The sequence below is a fragment of the Coregonus clupeaformis genome, chromosome 16 (genome assembly GCF_020615455.1).
Source record: "Coregonus clupeaformis isolate EN_2021a chromosome 16, ASM2061545v1, whole genome shotgun sequence".
Taxonomy (NCBI): domain Eukaryota; kingdom Metazoa; phylum Chordata; class Actinopteri; order Salmoniformes; family Salmonidae; genus Coregonus; species Coregonus clupeaformis.
The window spans coordinates 6,250,429-6,272,439 of NC_059207.1; the positions used below are offsets into that span (position 1 = coordinate 6,250,429).

Consider the following 22,011-nt stretch of genomic DNA (forward strand, 5'->3'; position numbering starts at 1 on the left):
GTTGGAATACAGTTCATCCACAAAAACACAATTTCCCTGCAGTTTCACATTTAGACCGTTCAGATGCACCAATATGTCCACACCGAAAGCAAAGTCGCCCGGCCAGTCTGTGTCTTTCAACTCGGAGAAGTCGTCAGCTTTACCAACCGTATCAAGGAACATACCGATCTCCCCTCTCAGTTCCCACACACGGCAAAATACTTTTCCCAGGTTTAGCCAGTGCACATTTGAATGGTACAACAAGTCCTGGTGCTCTGCCTCTGTGTCATTGAGCAGCTGAATGAACTGACGATGGTTAAGCCCCTATGCCCGTATAAAGTTGACAAGTTTTACAACCACTTTGACAACATTTTCCAGCTTTAACACACTTTGACACAGGGCTTCCTGATGAATAATACAGTGAAGAAATATCAATTCCTCCGAGTTAAGGCTTTCTTCTTTTACTTTGTCTTGTAATCTTTTTAGTAGGCCAATGTTTTTACCAGTTAGATCTGGTGATGCATCCGTTGTGACGTTTGTCAGTTTGCTCCACGGTAGATTAATTTTTCTCCAAGCAGGCAGACACCCTGTCATATAAGTCAGAGCCCCTGGTTGTTCCCATCATTGATTCCATCGCTAGAAGTTCCTCTGTTATTTCAAAGCTCTCATTTATTCCTCTGACAAAAAAATGTAAAGTTGAGCGGTGTCTCTGATGTCAGTACTCTCATCCAGTGCTATAGAAAAAAGACGGAAACCATCTGCTTTTTTTTCTTCAACTCTGAGATTAGATCCTCACCTATAAATAATACAATAAAATAATGCCATTTAGCAGACGCTTTTATCCAAAGCGACTTACAGTCATGTGTGCATACATTTTTACGTATGGGGTGGTCCCGGGGATCGAACCCACTACCCTGGCGTTACAAGCGCCGTGCTCTACCAATTGAGCTACAAAAAAATTTATGCACGCATGACTGTAAGTCGCTTTGGATAAAAGCGTCTGCTAAATGGCTTATTATTATTATTATTATAGCTACAGAGGACCACCGATCACTTCTACGCGCCTGGTGATGGTTCTGCGTGATAAGCTCATTTTCTCGAATTGGCTTTTTACTCTCAGGACAAAGTATACCAGCGGTCTCCACCATACACTCTTTCACAAACTCCCCTTCAGCAAAAAGGCTTGCTATGCTTTGCCATTGTATGTGCCACTACGTAGCCCTTAGTTACGGAGTCTTGAGTAGAGCACCGTTTAGTAAACGTATTTTGCTGGGCTTTTAAGTTTGTGGCAAGTTTTGAGGCCTTCCTTAACTTTTCCTGAGAGGACAGACTGCTAGCGTAGTTAGCATGATTGCTTGAAATATGACGATTGAGATTTTGTTCCTTAAAAACGGCAACACTTTCTTGGCATATATTAGTAAAAAATTATTTTGCTGTCCATTCTTCTTTAAAAACACACGACATTCAGAGTCCACTTTTCTCATTTTCGCAGCACTCATTTTTCACGTCAAAAGTCGTCAAGCGATGAGGTGGCTATGATGACTGAGCGCATTCTGAATCTGACTGTAGGCCCAAATACAGAGCATGCTGCCAGGCTACAGCGCCATCCATTGGAGGTTGTTTGTATATCACGGAATTAGTAATTTAAGGCCAAAAATCATAACTAAAATAAAATCATATTTAATACATTAAAAAAATGTCTCGCGGGCCGGATTGACGTGCCCGTCGGGCCGTACTTTGCCCCCCCGCTGTAAGCAGTCTATGGACAAGGTATGACAGCAATCCATGCTTTGGTTTAGTTTCCCTGGCACTGTTTCCACATGCTAACGTTTTAGCATTTTTGGCACAAATCCCATTCAAGTCATGAGACCGATATTAGCATTTTTCGTGCAGAAGTTGGTTCAACTGTGGCACAGAATCAGATTGTGTGTGTGTGTGTGTGTGTGTGTGTGTGTGTGTGTGTGTGTGTGTGTGTGTGTGTGTGTGTGTGTGTGTGTGTGTGTGTGCACGCCGCGCGTCTCACGGGGAATTGTCAGGCCTGCGAGTTTCTAAAACGGGGAAACAGTGAACGAGACAGCTGCAGAAGACAGACACCAGAACCATTCTAGAACCTTCACAGAACTCTCCTACTGTATCTGCTCACCATTCTGGAACGTTCCATTTGAACCATTCTGGAACATTCACAGAACTCTCCTACTGTATCTGCTCACCATTCTGGAACGTTCCATTCGAACCATTCTGGAACATTCCCGTCTACTCACATGGTTCTTAAGAAAACACAATTCACATACACTAAATCGCATACCTTTACCCACTCATCCCTTACATACAAGCTCACATTCAAACACTCAGTCATGACACCAAACAACCGAGGGTACTTCCCCCCCTCACACACTTCTGTAAAAGCACATTGCAGCTTTAGCCAGCTTAAAGAAATACCAGCACTCAGAATTGATTTAGAAAATAATTGGACACGCTGGAATTTTCTACACCCAACAGTATTTTCACTGGGGCTATTATTAAAAAAGCCTTTTAGATACCTTTTCAACACACAACAGTATTTTCCCTGGGGCTATAAAAAGCCCTTTAGATACCTTTTCAACACAACAGTATTTTATGATTCAAGAAAAAAGTTCTAGCAGTGTATCTAATATCTGGGGATGGAAAATGTATCAAAATGTTCCTGCAAAAAATAAATAATAATAATAAACAAAGCCAACCGTAATCTAATCCTAAAATGTTAAGTTCCTTACAAAATGTCCTTTACTGTCAAAACACATGATCCTCTGTAGCTCAGCTGGTAGAGCACGGCGCTTGTAACGCCAAGGTAGTGGGTTCGATCCCCGGGACCACCCATACACAAAAAAAATGTATGCACACATGACTGTAAGTCGCTTTGGATAAAAAAGGCATATTATATTATTATTATAAAAGTCTAGCAACTTGCTACCTTCATTTCTAGCTGTTATTTTTATGACATCGTCACAAACTCTTCTTTGATGTGTTTGCGTCTGCTCAAATCAAACTTTATTAGTCATGTGCTTCAGATTCCATGTAACAACTCATTCAATAGACTTAATTCTTAGACCAAGACATTCAATAGACTTGTTGGCAGACACATTCCAAAGGCAGACATTTTCTTTCATTCATTTTTCATGTAATGTAACCTTTGTGTAAACCATAAATGTTTTTCTTTTCACTAGTAAACTAGTAGGAACATTGAAAAGAGACATTTAAATGGTTCAGGCCATGGCCATTTCTTTTCATGTTACTGTAGTGTTCAATGAAAAATTACTTCATTAAAAAATGGTTACATAAAAAGTGACGTGATTTGGATGAGAACAGTCTGCACTCCGTGATCTAGCAACAAGACAGTGAGGGTCTGAATGAACAGCCTGCACCCCATGATTAAGGCAGTGTAGTCTGAATGAACAGCCTGCACCCCATGATTAAGGCAGTGTAGTCTGAATGAACAGCCTGCACCCCATGATTAAGGCAGTGTAGTCTGAATGAACAGCCTGCACCCCATGATTAAGGCAGTGTAGTCTGAATGAACAGCCTGCACCCCATGATTAAGACAGTGTAGTCTGAATGAACAGCCTGCACCCCATGATAAAAAAAAAAGTTTTATTTAACCTTTATTTAACCAGGTAAGCCAGTTGAGAACAAGTTCTCATTTACAACTGCGACCTGGCCAAGATAAAGCAAAGCAGTGCGATAAAAACAACAACACAGAGTTACATATGGGGTAAACAAAACATAAAGTCAAAAAATACAACAGAAAATATACATACAGTGTGTGCGAATGTAGTAAGTTATGGAGGTAAGGCAATAAATAGGCCATAGTGCAAAATAATTACAATTTAGTATTAACACTGGAATGATAGATGTGCAGAAGATGATGTGCAAATAGAGATACTGGGGTGCAAATGAGCAAAATAAATAACAATATGGGGATGAGGTAGTTGGGTGGGCTAATTTCAGATGGGCTGTGTACAGGTGCAGTGATCGGTAAGGTGCTCTGACAACTGATGCTTAAAGTTAGTGAGGGAGATAAGAGTCTCCAGCTTCAGAGATTTTTGCAGTTCGTTCCAGTCATTTGCAGCAGAGAACTGGAAGGAATGGCGGCCAAAGGAGGTGTTGGCTTTGGGGATGACCAGTGAGATATACCTGCTGGAACGCATACTACGGGTGGGTGTTGCTATGGTGACCAATGATCTAAGATAAGGCGGGGATTTGCCTAGAAGTGATTTATAGATGACCTGGACCAGTGGGTTTGGCGACGAATATGTAGTGAAGGCCAGCCAACGAGAGCGTACAGGTCACAGTGGTGGGTAGTATATGGGGCTTTGGTGAAAAAACATATGGCACTGTGATAGACTACATCCAATTTGCTGAGTAGAGTGTTGGAGGCTATTTTGTAAATGACATCGCCGAAGTCAAGGATCGGTAGGATAGTCAGTTTTACGAGGGCATGTTTGGCAGCATGAGTGAAGGAGGCATGGTTGCGAAATAGGAAGCCGATTCTAGATTTAACTTTGGATTGGAGATGCTTAATGTGAGTCTGGAAGGAGAGTTTACGGTCTAACCAGACACCTAGGTATTTGTAGTTGTCCACATATTCTAAGTGAGACCCGCCGAGAGTAGTGATTCAGAAGAAAAAAAAATGTATGCACTCACTGTAAGTCGCTCTGGATAAGAGCGTCTGCTAAATGACTAAAATGTTAAAATGTAGTCGGGTGGGCGGGTGCCAGCAGTGTTCGATTGAAGAGCATGCATTTAGTTTTACTAGTGTTTAAGAGCAGTTGGAGGCTACGGAAGGAGTGTTGTATGGCGTTGAAGCTCATTTGGAGGTTTGTTAACACAGTGTCCAATGAAGGGCCAGATGTATACAAAATGGTGTCGTCTGCGTAGAGGTGGATCTGAGAGTCACCAGCAGCAAGAGCGACATCATTGATATACACAGAGAATAGAGTCGGTCCGAGAATTGAACCCTGTGGCACCCCCATAGAGACTGCCAGAGGTCCAGACAACAGACCCTCCGATTTGACACACTGAACTCTATCTGAGAAGTAGTTGGTGAACCAGGCGAGGCAGTCATTTGAGAAACCAAGGCTATTTAGTCTGCCAATAAGAATGCGGTGGTTGACAGAGTCAAAAGCCTTGGCCAGGTCGATGAAGACGGCTGCACAGTACTGTCTATTATCGATCGCGGTTATTATATCGTTTAGGACCTTGAGCGTGGCTGAGGTGCACCCATGACCAGCTCGGAAACTAGATTGCATAGCGGAGAAGGTACGGTGGAATTAGAAATGGTCGGTGATCTGTTTGTTAACTAGGCTTTCAAATACTTTCGAAAGGCAGGGCAGGATGGATATAGGTCTGTAACAGTTTGGATCTAGTGTCACCCCCTTTGAAGAGGGGGATGACCGCGGCAGCTTTCCAATCTCTGGGGATCTCAGACGATACGAAAGAGAGGTTGAACAGGCTAGTAATAGGGGTTGCGACAATTTCGGCGGCTAATTTTAGAAAGAAAGGGTCCAGATTGTCTAGCCCAGCTGATTTGTAGGGGTCCAGATTTAGCAGCTCTTTCAGGACATCAGCTATCTGAATTTGGGTGAAGGAGAAGCGGGGGGCATGGGCAAGTTGCAGCGGAGGGTGCAGAGTTGGTGGCCGGGGTAGGGGTAGCCAGGTGGAAAGCATGGCCAGCCGTAGCAAAATTCTTATAGAAATTCTCAATTATCGTAGATTTATCGGTGGTGATAGTGTTTCCTAGCCTCAGTGCAGTGGGTAGCTGGGAGGAGGTGCTCTTATTCTCAATGGACTTTACAGTGTCCCAAAACTTTTTGGAGTTAGTGCTACAGGATGCACATTTCTGTTTGAAAAAGCTAGCCTTTGCTTTCCTAACTGATTGTGTATATTGGTTCCTGACTTCACTGAAAAGTTGCATATCGTGGGGGCTGTTCAATGCTAATGCAGTACGCCACAGGATGTTTTTGTGCTGGTCAAGGGCAGTCAAGTCTGGGGTGAACCAGGGGCTATATCTGTTCTTAGTTCTGAATTTTTTGAATGGGGCATGCTTATTTAATATGTAGAGGAAAGCACTTTTGAAGAACATCCAGGCATCCTCTACTGATGGAATGAGGTCAATATCCATCCAGGATACCTGGGCCAGGTCAATTTGACAGTGATGAGGGGGATTTAGGGTTGTACCTGGTAGGTTCCTTGATAATTTGTGTGAGATTGAGGGCATCTAGTTTAGATTGTAGGACAGCCGGGGTGTTAAGCATATCCCAGTTTAGTTCACCAAGCAGTACGAACTCTGAGGATAGATGGGGGGCAAGCAATTCACATATGGTGTCCAGGGCACAGCTGGGGGCTGAGGGGGGTCTGTAGCATGCGGCAACAGTGAGAGACTTATTTCTGGAAAGGTGGATTTTTAGAAGTAGAAGTTCAAACTGTTTGGGCACAGACCTGGATAGTATGATAGAGCTCTGCAGGCTATCTCTACAGTAGATTGCAACTCTGCCCCCTTTGGCAGTTCTATCTAGACAGTGTCGTCTGAATGAACAGTCTACACCCCATGATTAAGACAGTGTCGTCTGAATGAAAGTAGGCCACGGACCGTCATCATCAATGACATCAAACTTAATGCTTGTTGGCCATTTGTCCAGATGGAAATCTAGCCTACAACCACTCTCCCTTACAGTGGGGAAAAAAAGTATTTAGTCAGCCACCAATTGTGCAAGTTCTCCCACTTAAAAAGATGAGAGGCCTGTAATTTTCATCATAGGTACACGTCAACTATGACAGACAAAATGAGAAAAAAATTTCTCCAGAAAATCACATTGTAGGATTTTTAATGAATTTATTTGCAAATTATGGTGGAAAATAAGTATTTGGTCAATAACTAAAGTTTCTCAATACTTTGTTATATACCTTTTGTTGGCAATGACACAGGTCAAATGTTTTCTGTATGTCTTCACAAGGTTTTCACACACTGTTGCTGGTATTTTGGCCCATTCCTCCATGCATATCTCCTCTAGAGCAGTGATGTTTTGGGGCTGTCGCTGGGCAACACGGACTTTCAACTTCCTCCAAAGATTTTCTATGGGGTTGAGATCTGGAGACTGGCTAGGCCACTCCAGGACCTTGAAATGCTTCTTACGAAGCCACTCCTTCGTTGCCCGGGCGGTGTGTTTGGGATCATTGTCATGCTGAAAGACCCAGCCACGTTTCATCTTCAATGCCCTTGCTGATGGAAGGAGGTTTTCACTCAAAATCTCACGATACATGGCCCCATTCATTATTTCCTTTACACGGATCAGTCGTCCTGGTCCCTTTGCAGAAAAACAGCCCCAAAGCATGATGTTTCCACCCCCATGCTTCACAGTAGGTATGGTGTTCTTTGGATGCAACTCAGCATTCTTTGTCCTCCAAACACGACGAGTTGAGTTTTTACCAAAAAGTTATATTTTGGTTTCATCTGACCATATGACATTCTCCCAATCCTCTTCTGGATCATCCAAATGCACTCTAGCAAACTTCAGACGGGCCTGGACATGTACTGGCTTAAGCAGGGGGACACATCTGGCACTGCAGGATTTGAGTCCCTGGCGGCATAGTGTGTTACTGATGGTAGGCTTTGTTACTTTGGTCCCAGCTCTCTGCATGTCATTCACTAGGCCCCCCCGTGTGGTTCTGGGATTTTTGCTCACCGTTCTTGTGATCATTTTGACCCCACGGGGTGAGATCTTGCGTGGAGCCCCAGATCGAGGGAGATTATCAGTGGTCTTGTATGTCTTCCATTTCCTAATAATTGCTCCACAGTTGATTTCTTCAAACCAAGCTGCTTACCTATTGCAGATTCAGTCTTCCCAGCCTGGTGCAGGTCTACAATTTTGTTTCTGGTGTCCTTTGACAGCTCTTTGGTCTTGGCCATAGTGGAGTTTGGAGTGTGACTGTTTGAGGTTGTGGACAGGTGTCTTTTATATTGATAAGTTCAAACAGGTGCCATTAATACAGGTAACGAGTGGAGGACAGAGGAGCCTCTTAAAGAAGAAGTTACAGGTCTGTGAGAGCCAGAAATCTTGCTTGTTTGTAGGTGACCAAATACTTATTTTCCACCATATAATTTGCAAATAAATTCATAAAAAATCCTACAATGTGATTTTCTGGAATTTCTTTTCTCAATTTGTCTGTCATAGTTGACGTGTACCGGCCTCTCATCTTTTTAAGTGGGAGAACTTGCACAATTGGTGGCTGACTAAATACTTTTTTCCCCACTGTATAACTAGGGTATTGATTGATTGATTGATCATTAGATTATCCCACTCTTCCCCCTCATCATGTCTTTGAAGATACTGTTCCCCTTCTTCTACAGCCACTGACTACAGCCACTGACTACTGGCACAGCCGCTGACTATAGCCACAACCACTGACACAGCCACAACCAGACACAAACTACAGCCACTGACTACAGCCCCAGCCACTGACTACAGCCACAGACAACAGACACAGCCACTGACACAAACTACAGCCACTGACTACAGCCCCAGCCACATACAACAGACACAGCCACTGACACAAACTACAGCCACTGACTACAGCCCCAGCCACTGACTACAGCCACTGACAAACTACAGCCACTGACACAAACTACAGCCACTGCCACTGACTACAGCCACAGACAACAGACACAGCCACTGACTACAGACACAGCCACTGACACAAACTACAGCCCCAGCCACTGACTACAGCCACAGACAACAGACACAGCCACTGACACAAACTACAGCCACTGACTACAGCCCCAGCCACTGACTACAGCCACAGACAACAGACACAGCCACTGACACAAACTACAGCCACTGACTACAGCCCCAGCCACTGACTACAGCCACTGACACAAACTACAGCCACTGACTACAGCCACTGACACAAACTACAGCCACTGACTACAGCCACAGACAACAGACACAGCCACTGACTACAGCCACAGACAGACACAGCCACTGACTACAGACACAGCCACTGACACAAACTACAGCCCCAGCCACTGACTACAGCCACAGACAACAGACACAGCCACATACAACAGACACAGCCACTGACACAAACTACAGCCACTGACTACAGCCACTGACTACAGCCCCAGCCACTGACTACAGCCACTGACAAACTACAGCCACTGACTACAGCCACTGACACAAACTACAGCCACTGCCACTGACTACAGCCACAGACAACAGACACAGCCACTGACTACAGACACAGCCACTGACACAAACTACAGCCCCAGCCACTGACTACAGCCACAGACAACAGACACAGCCACTGACACAAACTACAGCCACTGACTACAGCCCCAGCCACTGACTACAGCCACAGACAACAGACACAGCCACTGACACAAACTACAGCCACTGACTACAGCCACTGACTACAGCCCCAGCCACTGACTACAGCCACTGACACAAACTACAGCCACTGACTACAGCCACTGACACAAACTACAGCCACTGCCACTGACTACAGCCACAGACAACAGACACAGACAGACACAGCCACTGACTACAGACACAGCCACTGACTACAGACACAGCCACTGACACAAACTACAGCCCCAGCCACTGACTACAGCCACAGACAACAGACACAGCCACTGACACAAACTACAGCCACTGACTACAGCCCCAGCCACTGACTACAGCCACAGACAACAGACACTGCCACTGACACAAACTACAGCCACAGCCACTGACACAAACTACAGCCACAGCCACAGACTACAGCCACTGACACAAACTACAGCCACTGACACAAACTACAGCCACAGCCACTGACTACAGCCACTGACACAAACTACAGCCACTGACTACAGCCACTGACTACAGCCACAGCCACAGACTACAGCCACAGACATGACAGCCCACCAGCTATAGCAGCTACTATCTCCAATAATACGGTAACCAGGATGTTGGATTTACCTTTCACAACAAACCAGGATGTTGGATTTACCGCGGCCAAATTAAAGATGGCTGGCTATTAATTTATTGAGCGCTTCCATTTCTAATTTAATTGTTTGCGGTGCCTAGTGTATAACTCATTAATCTCCCAGGGTCCAATCGCTCTGCAGCAGCTTCCCACAACACAATGCTACCCTGTCAGCAAGCAGTGCCAGTGATGAGTAATTCAGTACTGACAGCCGCTATCGATATAGCACAGAGAGGCCCTGACCATAACACACGAGAGAGAGAGAGAGAGAGACAGAGAGACAGAGAGAGAGACAGAGACAGAGAGAGACAGAGAGAGACAGAGAGAGAGAGAGAGAGAGAGAGAGAGAGAGAGAGAGAGAGACAGAGAGAGAGAGACAGAGACAGAGACAGAGACAGAGACAGAGACAGAGAGAGCAGAGAGAGCAGAGACAGAGAGAGAGAGAGAGAGAGAGAGAGAGAGAGAGAGAGAGAGAGAGACAGAGAGAGAGACAGAGAGAGAGAGAGAGAGAGACAGAGACGAGACAGAGACGACAGAGACAGAGACAGAGACAGAGACGAGACAGAGACAGAGACAGAGACAGAGACAGAGACAGAGACAGAGACAGAGACAGAGACAGAGACAGAGACGAGACAGAGAGAGAGAGAGAGACAGAGAGAGAGAGAGAGAGACAGAGACAGAGACAGAGACAGAGACAGAGACAGAGACAGAGACAGAGACAGAGAGAGAGAGAGAGAGAGAGAGAGAGAGAGAGAGAGAGAGAGAGAGAGAGAGACAGAGAGAGACAGAGAGAGAGAGAGACCGACCCTGACCATAACACACGAGAGAGAGAGAGACCCTGACAAAGCAGGATACACACTTGTTACCACGGGGACCCCTAGCACACACACACACACACTCAGCTGATGATGATGACTCACAAGGTAAATAATCATCGATGCTCCACGAACCGGCGTCACACCTGCGCAAACACACACACACGTAATCTGCTTCAGTACAGATTACTTACAATAGAATCCTCTGAATGACTAAAAAGAGACAGAAGGATACAGGAGAGAGAGAAAGAGGTATCAGAGAAAGAAAGAGCTGGTCTCACTCTGCAGTCAACTCACCTTCAGCATGCAGTCTCCTCACATCAGAAAGAGATGGAACGGAGGAGAGAATGATCCCAGAGAGGGCTACTGAATGGAGGGAACACAGACAGTCACAGAGCGAGCGACAGATAGGAGAGAGGTTCAGTGGCAGAAGAATCAGCAGGTTGTGTCCGTGTTGCGTTGCCAGCGAGGGAGAGAGGAGGAGAGCAGAGAGAGAGAGAGGAGAGCAGAGAGAGAGAGGAGAGCAGAGAGAAGAGAGAAGAGCAGAGAGAGAGAGAGAGGAGAGCAGAGAGAGAGAGAGAGGAGAGCAGAGAGAGAGAGAGAGAGAGAGAGAGCAGAGAGAGAGAGAAGAGAGAGAGAGAGAGAGAGAGAGAGCAGCGCGGCCAGCCACAGCGCATCAGTCTAGACTGCCTCTTAAAAGGAAGGCATCCGCAGCTGCATCACAGTACCAGCAGGCCAATCAGAAACCAGCTAGGAGGGAGAGCGCCACAGAATGGCCAATCGCACAAGACGGAGGCAGCCAATGGAGTGGGAGGAAGAAAGGGGACGGGGAGGGAGGGAGGAAGAGGTCTAGCAGCCAGGAACAGCCATGCAGTCAGACCAAGGGCATTCTGAGCCCCCTCCCACCCTCCCTCCCTCCCTCCCTCCCCTCCTCTAACTCCCTCTGTCACTACCGCATTGTAACTAGTGATGGGGGGGGGGGTAGTGTTTTCTAGCGCTAGTTGGCTGTACCTTGTCGTGATGTGACATTAATCTGAGGACTGTTATCTCTAATTAACTAACTATGTTTAATTGTTACCCGATCGTGTAACAATTAACTTTGGGGCACCACGAGAGCGGTTGTTTAAAGAGTTACCATCTCCCGAATTAAACTCTAGAAGGTCTATACCCATCACATCGATAAACAGTCAACTTATTAATTATAACCTCTTATCATATCATCATTCGGGAACGTCGTAAACTCCTAGCATCTGCAAAAAACCCAGCCTTACTTATGATTCAGTACTACACAAATTGGTTCAATTATTTATTTACTAGCTAACTAAATAATAAACACAGGATAAACACACGGTATAGGTTATTGACAAGAAACTTAATACGATGGAAACGGGTCCCTAGAGGACTGACACAATATGACGGCTTGTTACAAAAGAGATGGACAGGAAGGGGGGGCAGAGAGGGACATAATACTTTGGTACATTTAGAAACTACTCTCACAGTAACCATATCCTTTGCACACCAACTGCCGCCCGTTTGGAGTAAGAAATCATGAATGTATTTACGTGTGAATGTCTTGGTTCTTCGTGTATCGCTCTGGTCGGAACCAGGCCTTCTTGGGCAGGGGTTGGTCGGGCATTTCTGCGCCATGCTTGTAAGGCTCTGATTGTCCACAAGGGGTCACAATGTCCTTCTTCTTAGTTGTCCGGTCTCCAATCTTTGTCATGTAGTCCTGAACAGATTTTTCTTCCTGTCGCTCTTTAAGTTGCGTCTTTGAAGATAGGCTAGCCAACCGTGTCGATGGTCCCCAGTGGGGTGACGTGAGTAGCGTAATAGGATGGTTTGAAAAGAGTAGTAGAATGGTCCCACTTAAATTCACTTTTCTAGATACGGTACTAAGGACAGCTAATCAGCCGTACCAGTGATTGTCCGGGAGGGGAGTTCTCTCTACCTCGTGTTGAGATTCAGGGTTTGAACCTCTTTGAACGTGAGCTGCAGCTCGACATTTTTAACGTGTAGTGGCTGCTTCTCGTCTTTCTGGTCTAAAGGTTAATTTCTCTACCAAGCCTTTATGCACTCTGGTCGAAAGGGTCTGTTCCGTCAGGCTGACACGCTCTCTGACCTCACTCGGGGTGTGGCTACTTAGTGTGCAAAGTGAGGTGTCAAAACCCAACAGTTCCCTCCTCCCCCTCCCTCTGCGGGTCGGAGGGGGTCTGGAGTAAGCTCTCCCTGCAAACCTGATCTGCCCATTTGGATCCTCCCAGGACAGTCATGATAACCTTCTCCAAAAACTCTGGTAATTTCCATCCTATAGCTTGTTCTCCATCTTTTTAAATAATGAGCCAACATGTTTTCAGCACTTTTATTTCCAGGACTGATCAAAACTCTTATTCTCATACCCTCTCGTCTCTCTGCAGTCAGTCCATAACTATTGGCACCCTTGATAAAGAGGAGCAAAAAAATACTGTATAAAATGCATATAGGCCTACTGCAGCTCTGATTGGTTATGCCACACCGGTCTGTGTCGAGTAGGGCTGAGTAGTGCGTGTCAACGCAATAGAATCCTACTCTGATGCATTCTGCCCATAACAAAATCTCTTGCATAGTTTGTTTTGTATCGGTATGTTGCATTGAAAGTGGTTAATATTGCGTTGATCAGATCACAATTGCCACAGTAAAAGGGAAACATTGTCAAGATCACTTTGAGTCAAAATGCAATCCGAGATCTACCACTCAGACTTTTTTTTTTAATAACATGACTTAAAAAACATAAGCCTATGCAACGTTACCCAATTAAAAACAGTTCTGTAGCAATGAGGTTTGTGTAGTAAGCTATAGGCCCAATACAGCATCACCTCGTATTGGCTTTGCTTGAATTGTTCGGGCCATTTGAGGTACACTATATGATCACACCAGTAATAGATCCGTTGTTGTATTACTTGTGAAGTACAGCCGAGTGAGCAGACATTTAAATAAATAGCTTTTTATTTTTATTTTACTGGGCTGGTGGTGCCTGTATCTGATGGTCAGTCTCAGCGGAGGGAGAGAGCAGCAGACTGATGGTCCGCCTCTCATCCCTCCTCTCTCCCTTTCCTCCGCTGACACTGACCAGAAAGGGACACCGTCTTCCAGCTGGCGAAACTCGAGTTCCACCGCATGATTTCTGCCTCATGCACAAATTCATGTTGTTACTTCTATAAACAGAGAAAGTGAAATATTTTCCTCTATATAAAAAAAGACCCAAGCTGCTAATAATAACAACAACACAAGCCTATAGATCCACTTTCCTACTCATTCATTACTGCTGCAGTGCTTTGTTGTAGCGCTGAGTGGAAATAGGAGGAACGCACATTTTATGGCTTATAAAAAAGTGTTACAAGTGCCGAGTAAGAACTTAAACATGAACTCAGTCATAAAAAACAGCAGCTCTTTCCTGTATTCGTTGACAGTCTCTCTCTAGTCATGGTTTTAAACGTTTTGAAATCTCACAGTATCAACTTTTCTGTAGCTTTCTTTTTACGCCTGCTACGTTACTGCAGACACGGTCATCTGAGCCATCCAGTTGGCCAGCTGTAGACCTATAGCGCACTTAATTTGCATCTTCAGACACATGCAATGGTTCAAAATGTCAACAGTTTGCCTACCCGGAGGGCAGCTGAATCAGGTGCACCTACCGCCAACAACACAAGACGAAAAAATTAAATAAAATAGAAACAAGGCTTTATCGTTGGGTTTTTTACAGAAATGCTTGGCAATCGACTAGGAATGCCTTGGAGATCACGATCGACCGGTTGGTCTAGAAAGTTGAGTGAAGTTTTTGAGTGAAGTTCAATCTCGTTCTCTCTGTGGGCCGATATTTCTGCACGCACGCAGTTTAGAGGGAAGATTGCCAGCCACCTCTTCCCTCCATTCTGGTCACTTGATAATAAGATGAGATGACCACCGATCGCAGATTTGCTACCAAAGGGACTCTGAAAACTACAATATTCTCTGCTTTTCTGAAACATGGCTCTCGGACAAGATACCCCCCATGGCTATCCAACTCGACGGATTCTCCATTCACCGTGCAGACAGGACAGGAGTCAGGGAAATTGAGAGGGGAAGGGTTTGCCTCTTCATCAACAACAACTGGTGTGCTGACTGGAGAGCGGTGGAAGTGTTGTGGTGTATTGAAATAGGGGAGGAGCTGGAGTATTGAAACAGGGGAGGGTGCTGGTGTATTGAAACAGGGGTGCCAATAATTTTGACCCCCATCTTTAAGATTTGTTTTATTACTTGTTAAACAAAGCAATTGCATTAGTGTAAAACAATATACATTTTCAAAAACATTTTAACAATATATCTCATTATTTGTATTTATTATAGTATTTTTTTCTCATCTTTATTAAGGGTGCCAATAATTATGGACCTGACTGTATAGTGAGCATAATAAAATTGCAATATCGAATCTCAATACATATAAAATAGTGAGAACCGCAATATATATTCGTATCAGAGGCTAAGTACAGTGATATCATCTCGTAAGGCCCCTGGCTGTTCCCAGCCCTGACTAACACAGAGACTAGCCCTAACTAACACAGAGAGACTGGCCCTGACTAACACAGAGACTGGCCCTAACTAACACAGAGACTAGCCCTAACTAACACAGAGACTAGCCCTGACTAACACAGAGACTAGCCCTAACTAACACAGAGACTAGCCCTAACTAACACAGAGAGACTGGCCCTGACTAACACAGAGAGACTGGCCCTGACTAACACAGAGACTAGCCCTGACTAACACAGAGACTGGCCCTGACTAACACAGAGACTAGCCCTGACTAACACAGAGACTAGCACTGACTAACACAGAGACTAGCCCTAACTAACACAGAGACTAGCCCTAACTAACACAGAGACTAGCCCTGACTAACACAGAGAGACTGGCCCTGACTAACACAGAGACTAGCCCTGACTAACACAGAGACTAGCCCTGACTAACACAGAGACTGGCCCTGACTAACACAGAGACTGGCCCTGACTAACACAGAGAGACTGGCCCTGACTAACACAGAGAGACTGGCCCTGACTAACACAGAGACTAGCCCTGACTAACACAGAGAGACTGGCCCTGACTAACACAGAGACTAGCCCTGACTAACACAGAGACTAGCCCTGACTAACACAGAGACTAGCCCTGACTAACACAGAGACTAGCCCTAACTAACACAGAGACTAGCCCTGACTAACACAGAGAGACTAGCCCTGACTAACACAGAGACTAGCCCTGACTAACACAGAGACTAGCCCTGACTAACACAGAGACTAGCCCTAACTAACACAGAGACTAGCCCTAACTAACACAGAGACTAGCCCTGACTAACACAGAGAGACTGGCCCTGACTAACACAGAGACTGGCCCTAACTAACACAGAGACTAGCCCTGACTAACACAGAGACTGGCCCTGACTAACACAGAGAGACTGGCCCTGACTAACACAGAGAGACTGGCCCTGACTAACACAGAGACTAGCCCTGACTAACACAGAGACTAGCCCTGACTAACACAGAGACTAGCCCTGACTAACACAGAGACTAGCCCTAACTAACACAGAGACTAGCCCTGACTAACACAGAGACTAGCCCTGACTAACACAGAGACTAGCCCTGACTAACACAGAGACTAGCCCTGACTAACACAGAGACTAGCCCTGACTAACACAGAGACTAGCCCTAACTAACACAGAGACTAGCCCTGACTAACACAGAGAGACTGGCCCTGACTAACACAGAGACTGGCCCTAACTAACACAGAGACTAGCCCTAACTAACACAGAGACTAGCCCTAACTAACACAGAGACTAGCCCTAACTAACACAGAGAGACTGGCCCTGACTAACACAGAGACTAGCCCTGACTAACACAGAGAGACTAGCCCTAACTAACACAGAGAGACTAGCCCTAACTAACACAGAGAGACTGGCCCTGACTAACACAGAGAGACTGGCCCTGACTAACACAGAGAGACTGGCCCTGACTAACACAGAGAGACTGGCCCTGACTAACACAGAGAGACTGGCCCTGACTAACACAGAGAGATTAGCCCTAACTAACACAGAGACTAGCCCTAACTAACACAGAGACTAGCCCTAACTAACACAGAGACTAGCCCTAACTAACACAGAGAGACTGGCCCTGACTAACACAGAGACTAGCCCTGACTAACACAGAGAGACTGGCCCTGACTAACACAGAGAGACTGGCCTTGACTAACACAGAGACTGGCCCTGACTAACACAGAGAGATTAGCCCTAACTAACACAGAGACTAGCCCTAACTAACACAGAGACTAGCCCTAACTAACACAGAGAGACTGGCCCTGACTAACACAGAGACTAGCCCTGACTAACACAGAGACTGGCCCTGACTAACACAGAGAGACTGGCCCTGACTAACACAGAGAGACTGGCCCTGACTAACACAGAGACTAGCCCTAACTAACACAGAGACTGGCCCTGACTAACACAGAGACTAGCCCTGACTAACACAGAGAGACTGGCCCTGACTAACACAGAGAGACTAGCCCTGACTAACACAGAGACTAGCCCTGACTAACACAGAGACTGGCCCTGACTAACACAGAGACTGGCCCTGACTAACACAGAGACTGGCCCTGACTAACACAGAGAGACTAGCCCTGACTAACACAGAGACTGGCCCTAACTAACACAGAGACTTGCCCTGACTAACACAGAGACTAGCCCTGACTAACACAGAGACTAGCCCTAACTAACACAGAGACTAGCCCTGACTAACACAGAGAGACTGGCCCTGACTAACACAGAGACTGGCCCTGACTAACACAGAGACTAGCCCTGACTAACACAGAGAGACTGGCCCTGACTAACACAGAGAGACTGGCCCTGACTAACACAGAGAGACTGGCCCTGACTAACACAGAGACTAGCCCTGACTAACACAGAGACTAGCCCTGACTAACACAGAGACTAGCCCTGACTAACACAGAGACTAGCCCTAACTAACACAGAGACTAGCCCTGACTAACACAGAGAGACTAGCCCTGACTAACACAGAGACTAGCCCTGACTAACACAGAGACTAGCCCTGACTAACACAGAGACTAGCCCTGACTAACACAGAGACTAGCCCTAACTAACACAGAGACTAGCCCTGACTAACACAGAGAGACTGGCCCTGACTAACACAGAGACTGGCCCTAACTAACACAGAGACTAGCCCTAACTAACACAGAGACTAGCCCTAACTAACACAGAGACTAGCCCTAACTAACACAGAGAGACTGGCCCTGACTAACACAGAGACTAGCCCTGACTAACACAGAGAGACTAGCCCTAACTAACACAGAGAGACTAGCCCTAACTAACACAGAGAGACTGGCCCTGACTAACACAGAGAGACTGGCCCTGACTAACACAGAGAGACTGGCCCTGACTAACACAGAGACTGGCCCTGACTAACACAGAGAGACTGGCCCTGACTAACACAGAGAGATTAGCCCTAACTAACACAGAGACTAGCCCTAACTAACACAGAGACTAGCCCTAACTAACACAGAGACTAGCCCTAACTAACACAGAGAGACTGGCCCTGACTAACACAGAGACTAGCCCTGACTAACACAGAGAGACTGGCCCTGACTAACACAGAGAGACTGGCCTTGACTAACACAGAGACTGGCCCTGACTAACACAGAGAGATTAGCCCTAACTAACACAGAGACTAGCCCTAACTAACACAGAGACTAGCCCTAACTAACACAGAGAGACTGGCCCTGACTAACACAGAGACTAGCCCTGACTAACACAGAGACTGGCCCTGACTAACACAGAGAGACTGGCCCTGACTAACACAGAGAGACTGGCCCTGACTAACACAGAGACTAGCCCCTAACTAACACAGAGACTGGCCCTGACTAACACAGAGACTAGCCCTGACTAACACAGAGAGACTGGCCCTGACTAACACAGAGAGACTAGCCCTGACTAACACAGAGACTAGCCCTGACTAACACAGAGACTGGCCCTGACTAACACAGAGACTGGCCCTGACTAACACAGAGACTGGCCCTGACTAACACAGAGAGACTAGCCCTGACTAACACAGAGACTGGCCCTAACTAACACAGAGACTTGCCCTGACTAACACAGAGACTAGCCCTGACTAACACAGAGACTAGCCCTAACTAACACAGAGACTAGCCCTGACTAACACAGAGAGACTGGCCCTGACTAACACAGAGACTGGCCCTGACTAACACAGAGACTGGCCCTGACTAACACAGAGAGACTGGCCCTGACTAACACAGAGAGACTGGCCCTGACTAACACAGAGACTGGCCCTGACTAACACAGAGAGACTGGCCCTGACTAACACAGAGACTGGCCCTGACTAACACAGAGAGACTGGCCCTAACTAACACAGAGACTAGCCCTAACTAACACAGAGACTAGCCCTGACTAACACAGAGACTAGCCCTAACTAACACAGAGACTAGCCCTGACTAACACAGAGAGACTGGCCCTGACTAACACAGAGACTGGCCCTGACTAACACAGAGAGACTGGCCCTGACTAACACAGAGAGACTGGCCCTGACTAACACAGAGACTAGCCCTGACTAACACAGAGACTGGCCCTGACTAACACAGAGACTGGCCCTGACTAACACAGAGAGACTGGCCCTGACTAACACAGAGAGACTGGCCCTGACTAACACAGAGACTGGCCCTGACTAACACAGAGAGACTGGCCCTGACTAACACAGAGAGACTGGCCCTGACTAACACAGAGACTGGCCCTGACTAACACAGAGAGACTGGCCCTGACTAACACAGAGAGACTGGCCCTGACTAACACAGAGACTAGCCCTGACTAACACAGAGAGACTAGCCCTGACTAACACAGAGACTGGCCCTGACTAACACAGAGAGATTAGCCCTAACTAACACAGAGACTAGCCCTAACTAACACAGAGACTAGCCCTAACTAACACAGAGAGACTGGCCCTGACTAACACAGAGAGACTGGCCCTGACTAACACAGAGACTAGCCCTGACTAACACAGAGACTAGCCCTGACTAACACAGAGAGACTGGCCCTGACTAACACAGAGAGACTGGCCCTGACTAACACAGAGACTAGCCCTGACTAACACAGAGAGACTGGCCCTGACTAACACAGAGACTAGCCCTGACTAACACAGAGACTAGTCCTGACTAACACAGAGAGACTAGCCCTGACTAACACAGAGACTAACCCTAACTAACACAGAGAGACTGGCCCTGACTAACACAGAGACTTGCAGTCATACAGCAGAAGCTCTTCTGAAATCACAGACATCTGCTCTGTTTAGAATAGAAAATAGAACACACTCGCAGCTCGCTGACAGAATGAGGGAGAGAATCAACATCAGAGAGGAATACCGAATGTCACACACTTGAGGTGCAGGGAGAGAGAGGGAGAGAGAGGGAGAGAGGGGGAGAGAGGGGGAGAAAAGCAGCTTGTTTCCCTGCTGCTTTTCACCCTCTCCCCCCTCTGCCCCTTCTCCCTCACAATCACTCCTTTCAAAGAGGAGCAGTAAGTCTTTATGCTGCTTGTCTCCTCTCCTCGTCTCCTCTCCTCGTCTCCTCCCCGTCTCCTCCTCTCCGCGTTTCCTCTCCTCAGGCAGGCAGACACCAGCTCTCACACCAAAACGAGACAAACAGGGATCTCTCTCCAAGCTGATCTAGGCAGAGTACTGCCGTCTGTCTGTTCACTCTGGGCTGATCTAGGACCGGCTGTTAGAGTGATGCCAGAAGCCCTGTTGGCCAGAAGCCCTGTTGGCGGTAGGTGCACTTGATTCAGAAGCCCTGTTGATGGTAGGTGCACTTGATTCAGAAGCCCTGTTGATGGTAGGTGCACTTGATTCAGAAGCCCTATTGATGGTAGGTGCACTTGATTCAGAAGCCCTGTTGATGGTAGGTGCACTTGATTCAGAAACCCTGTTGGCGGTAGGTGCACTTGATTCAGAAGCCCTGTTGGCGGTAGGTGCACTTGATTCAGAAGCCCTGTTGATGGTAGGTGCACTTGATTCAGAAGCCCTGTTGATGGTAGGTGCACTTGATTCAGAAGCCCTGTTGATGGTAGGTGCACTTGATTCAGAAGCCCTGTTGGCGGTAGGTGCACTTGATTCAGAAGCCCTGTTGATGGTAGGTGCACTTGATTCTGAAGCCCTGCGCACCAGGTAGGCAAAGTGTTCCCATTTTGAACCATTTAATTTGTCTTAAAAGACAAACTCCACCTACCCGGCGGACTAGGAGATCTGTGACTAAATCGAGATTGCCTACTGTGCTGACCAATCGGATAGCTGAAATCACCGTGCCTACCCACAGCAAAGTTTGATACTAGCCTACGTGAGATTTCATAACTTTTAAAACCATGACCAGAGAGAGACTGTCAAATAATACAGCAAAGATCTGCTGTTTTTATGAGTGAGTTCATGTCTAAGTGTTTATTCAGCTCTGTCACTGTTTTTATTCAACACTATTACAAAACATAAAACGTGCTTCTCTCTACTTCCCGTTGCGCTGCAGCAGCAATGAATGAGTAGTGTATCGATACCCTGCGTTTTTATTATTATTAGCAGCTCGTCGTGTCTATTTTAATATCAAGGAATATTTCACTTTCTCTGGTCAGAGGAACAACATGAATTTGTGCATGAGGCAGATGAGGTGTGGGTTGAGTTTTGCCGTCAGGTGGAAGACGGTGTCCCCTCTCTCTGGTCAGTCTCACCGGAGGAAAGGAAGGAGAGAGCAGGGACCGTGAGAGGCGGACCCTCGGCTGCTCTCTCCCTCCCTCCACTGAGACAAATGCTATGTTCAAAATAACTGGGAACTCTGAGATCTCCGACTTCAGTGCGTTCAAGACAACTGGGAACTCAGGAAAAAAAACAGCAGTGTATATTCCCCCTCAAGCCGATACCACGACGGCTCTCAAGGAACTACACTGGACTTTGTGCAAACTGGAAACCGCATATCCTGAGGCCACATTTATTGTAGTTGGGGACTTTAATAAAGCAAATCTGAGGAAAACGCTACCAAAGTTTTATCAACACATCGCTTGCGGCACTCGCGCTTCAAAAACTCCGGAACATTGCTACTCTCCCTTCCGCAGACTGCTACAAGGCCCTCCCCCGCCCTCCCGTCGGCAAATCAGATTATGCCTATC

General features: G+C 46.5%; 1 protein-coding gene across 5 annotated transcripts in view; it reads right to left on the reverse strand.

Moving 5' to 3' along the window:
• Nucleotides 1-22,011, reverse strand: part of LOC121584326 (sodium-dependent phosphate transporter 2-like) — a 150,675-nt gene that overhangs the window by 51,756 nt on the left and 76,908 nt on the right. Inside the window, exon 1 of one of the 5 annotated variants that reach the window (XM_045225600.1) lies at nucleotides 11,088-11,304. The exons of the other annotated variants lie outside the window; for them this stretch is intronic. The gene's annotated coding sequence lies outside the window, so the exon portion shown is untranslated. Of the gene's footprint in view, nucleotides 1-11,087; nucleotides 11,305-22,011 lie in introns of those variants that run through there. 5 annotated transcript variants of the gene reach the window in all.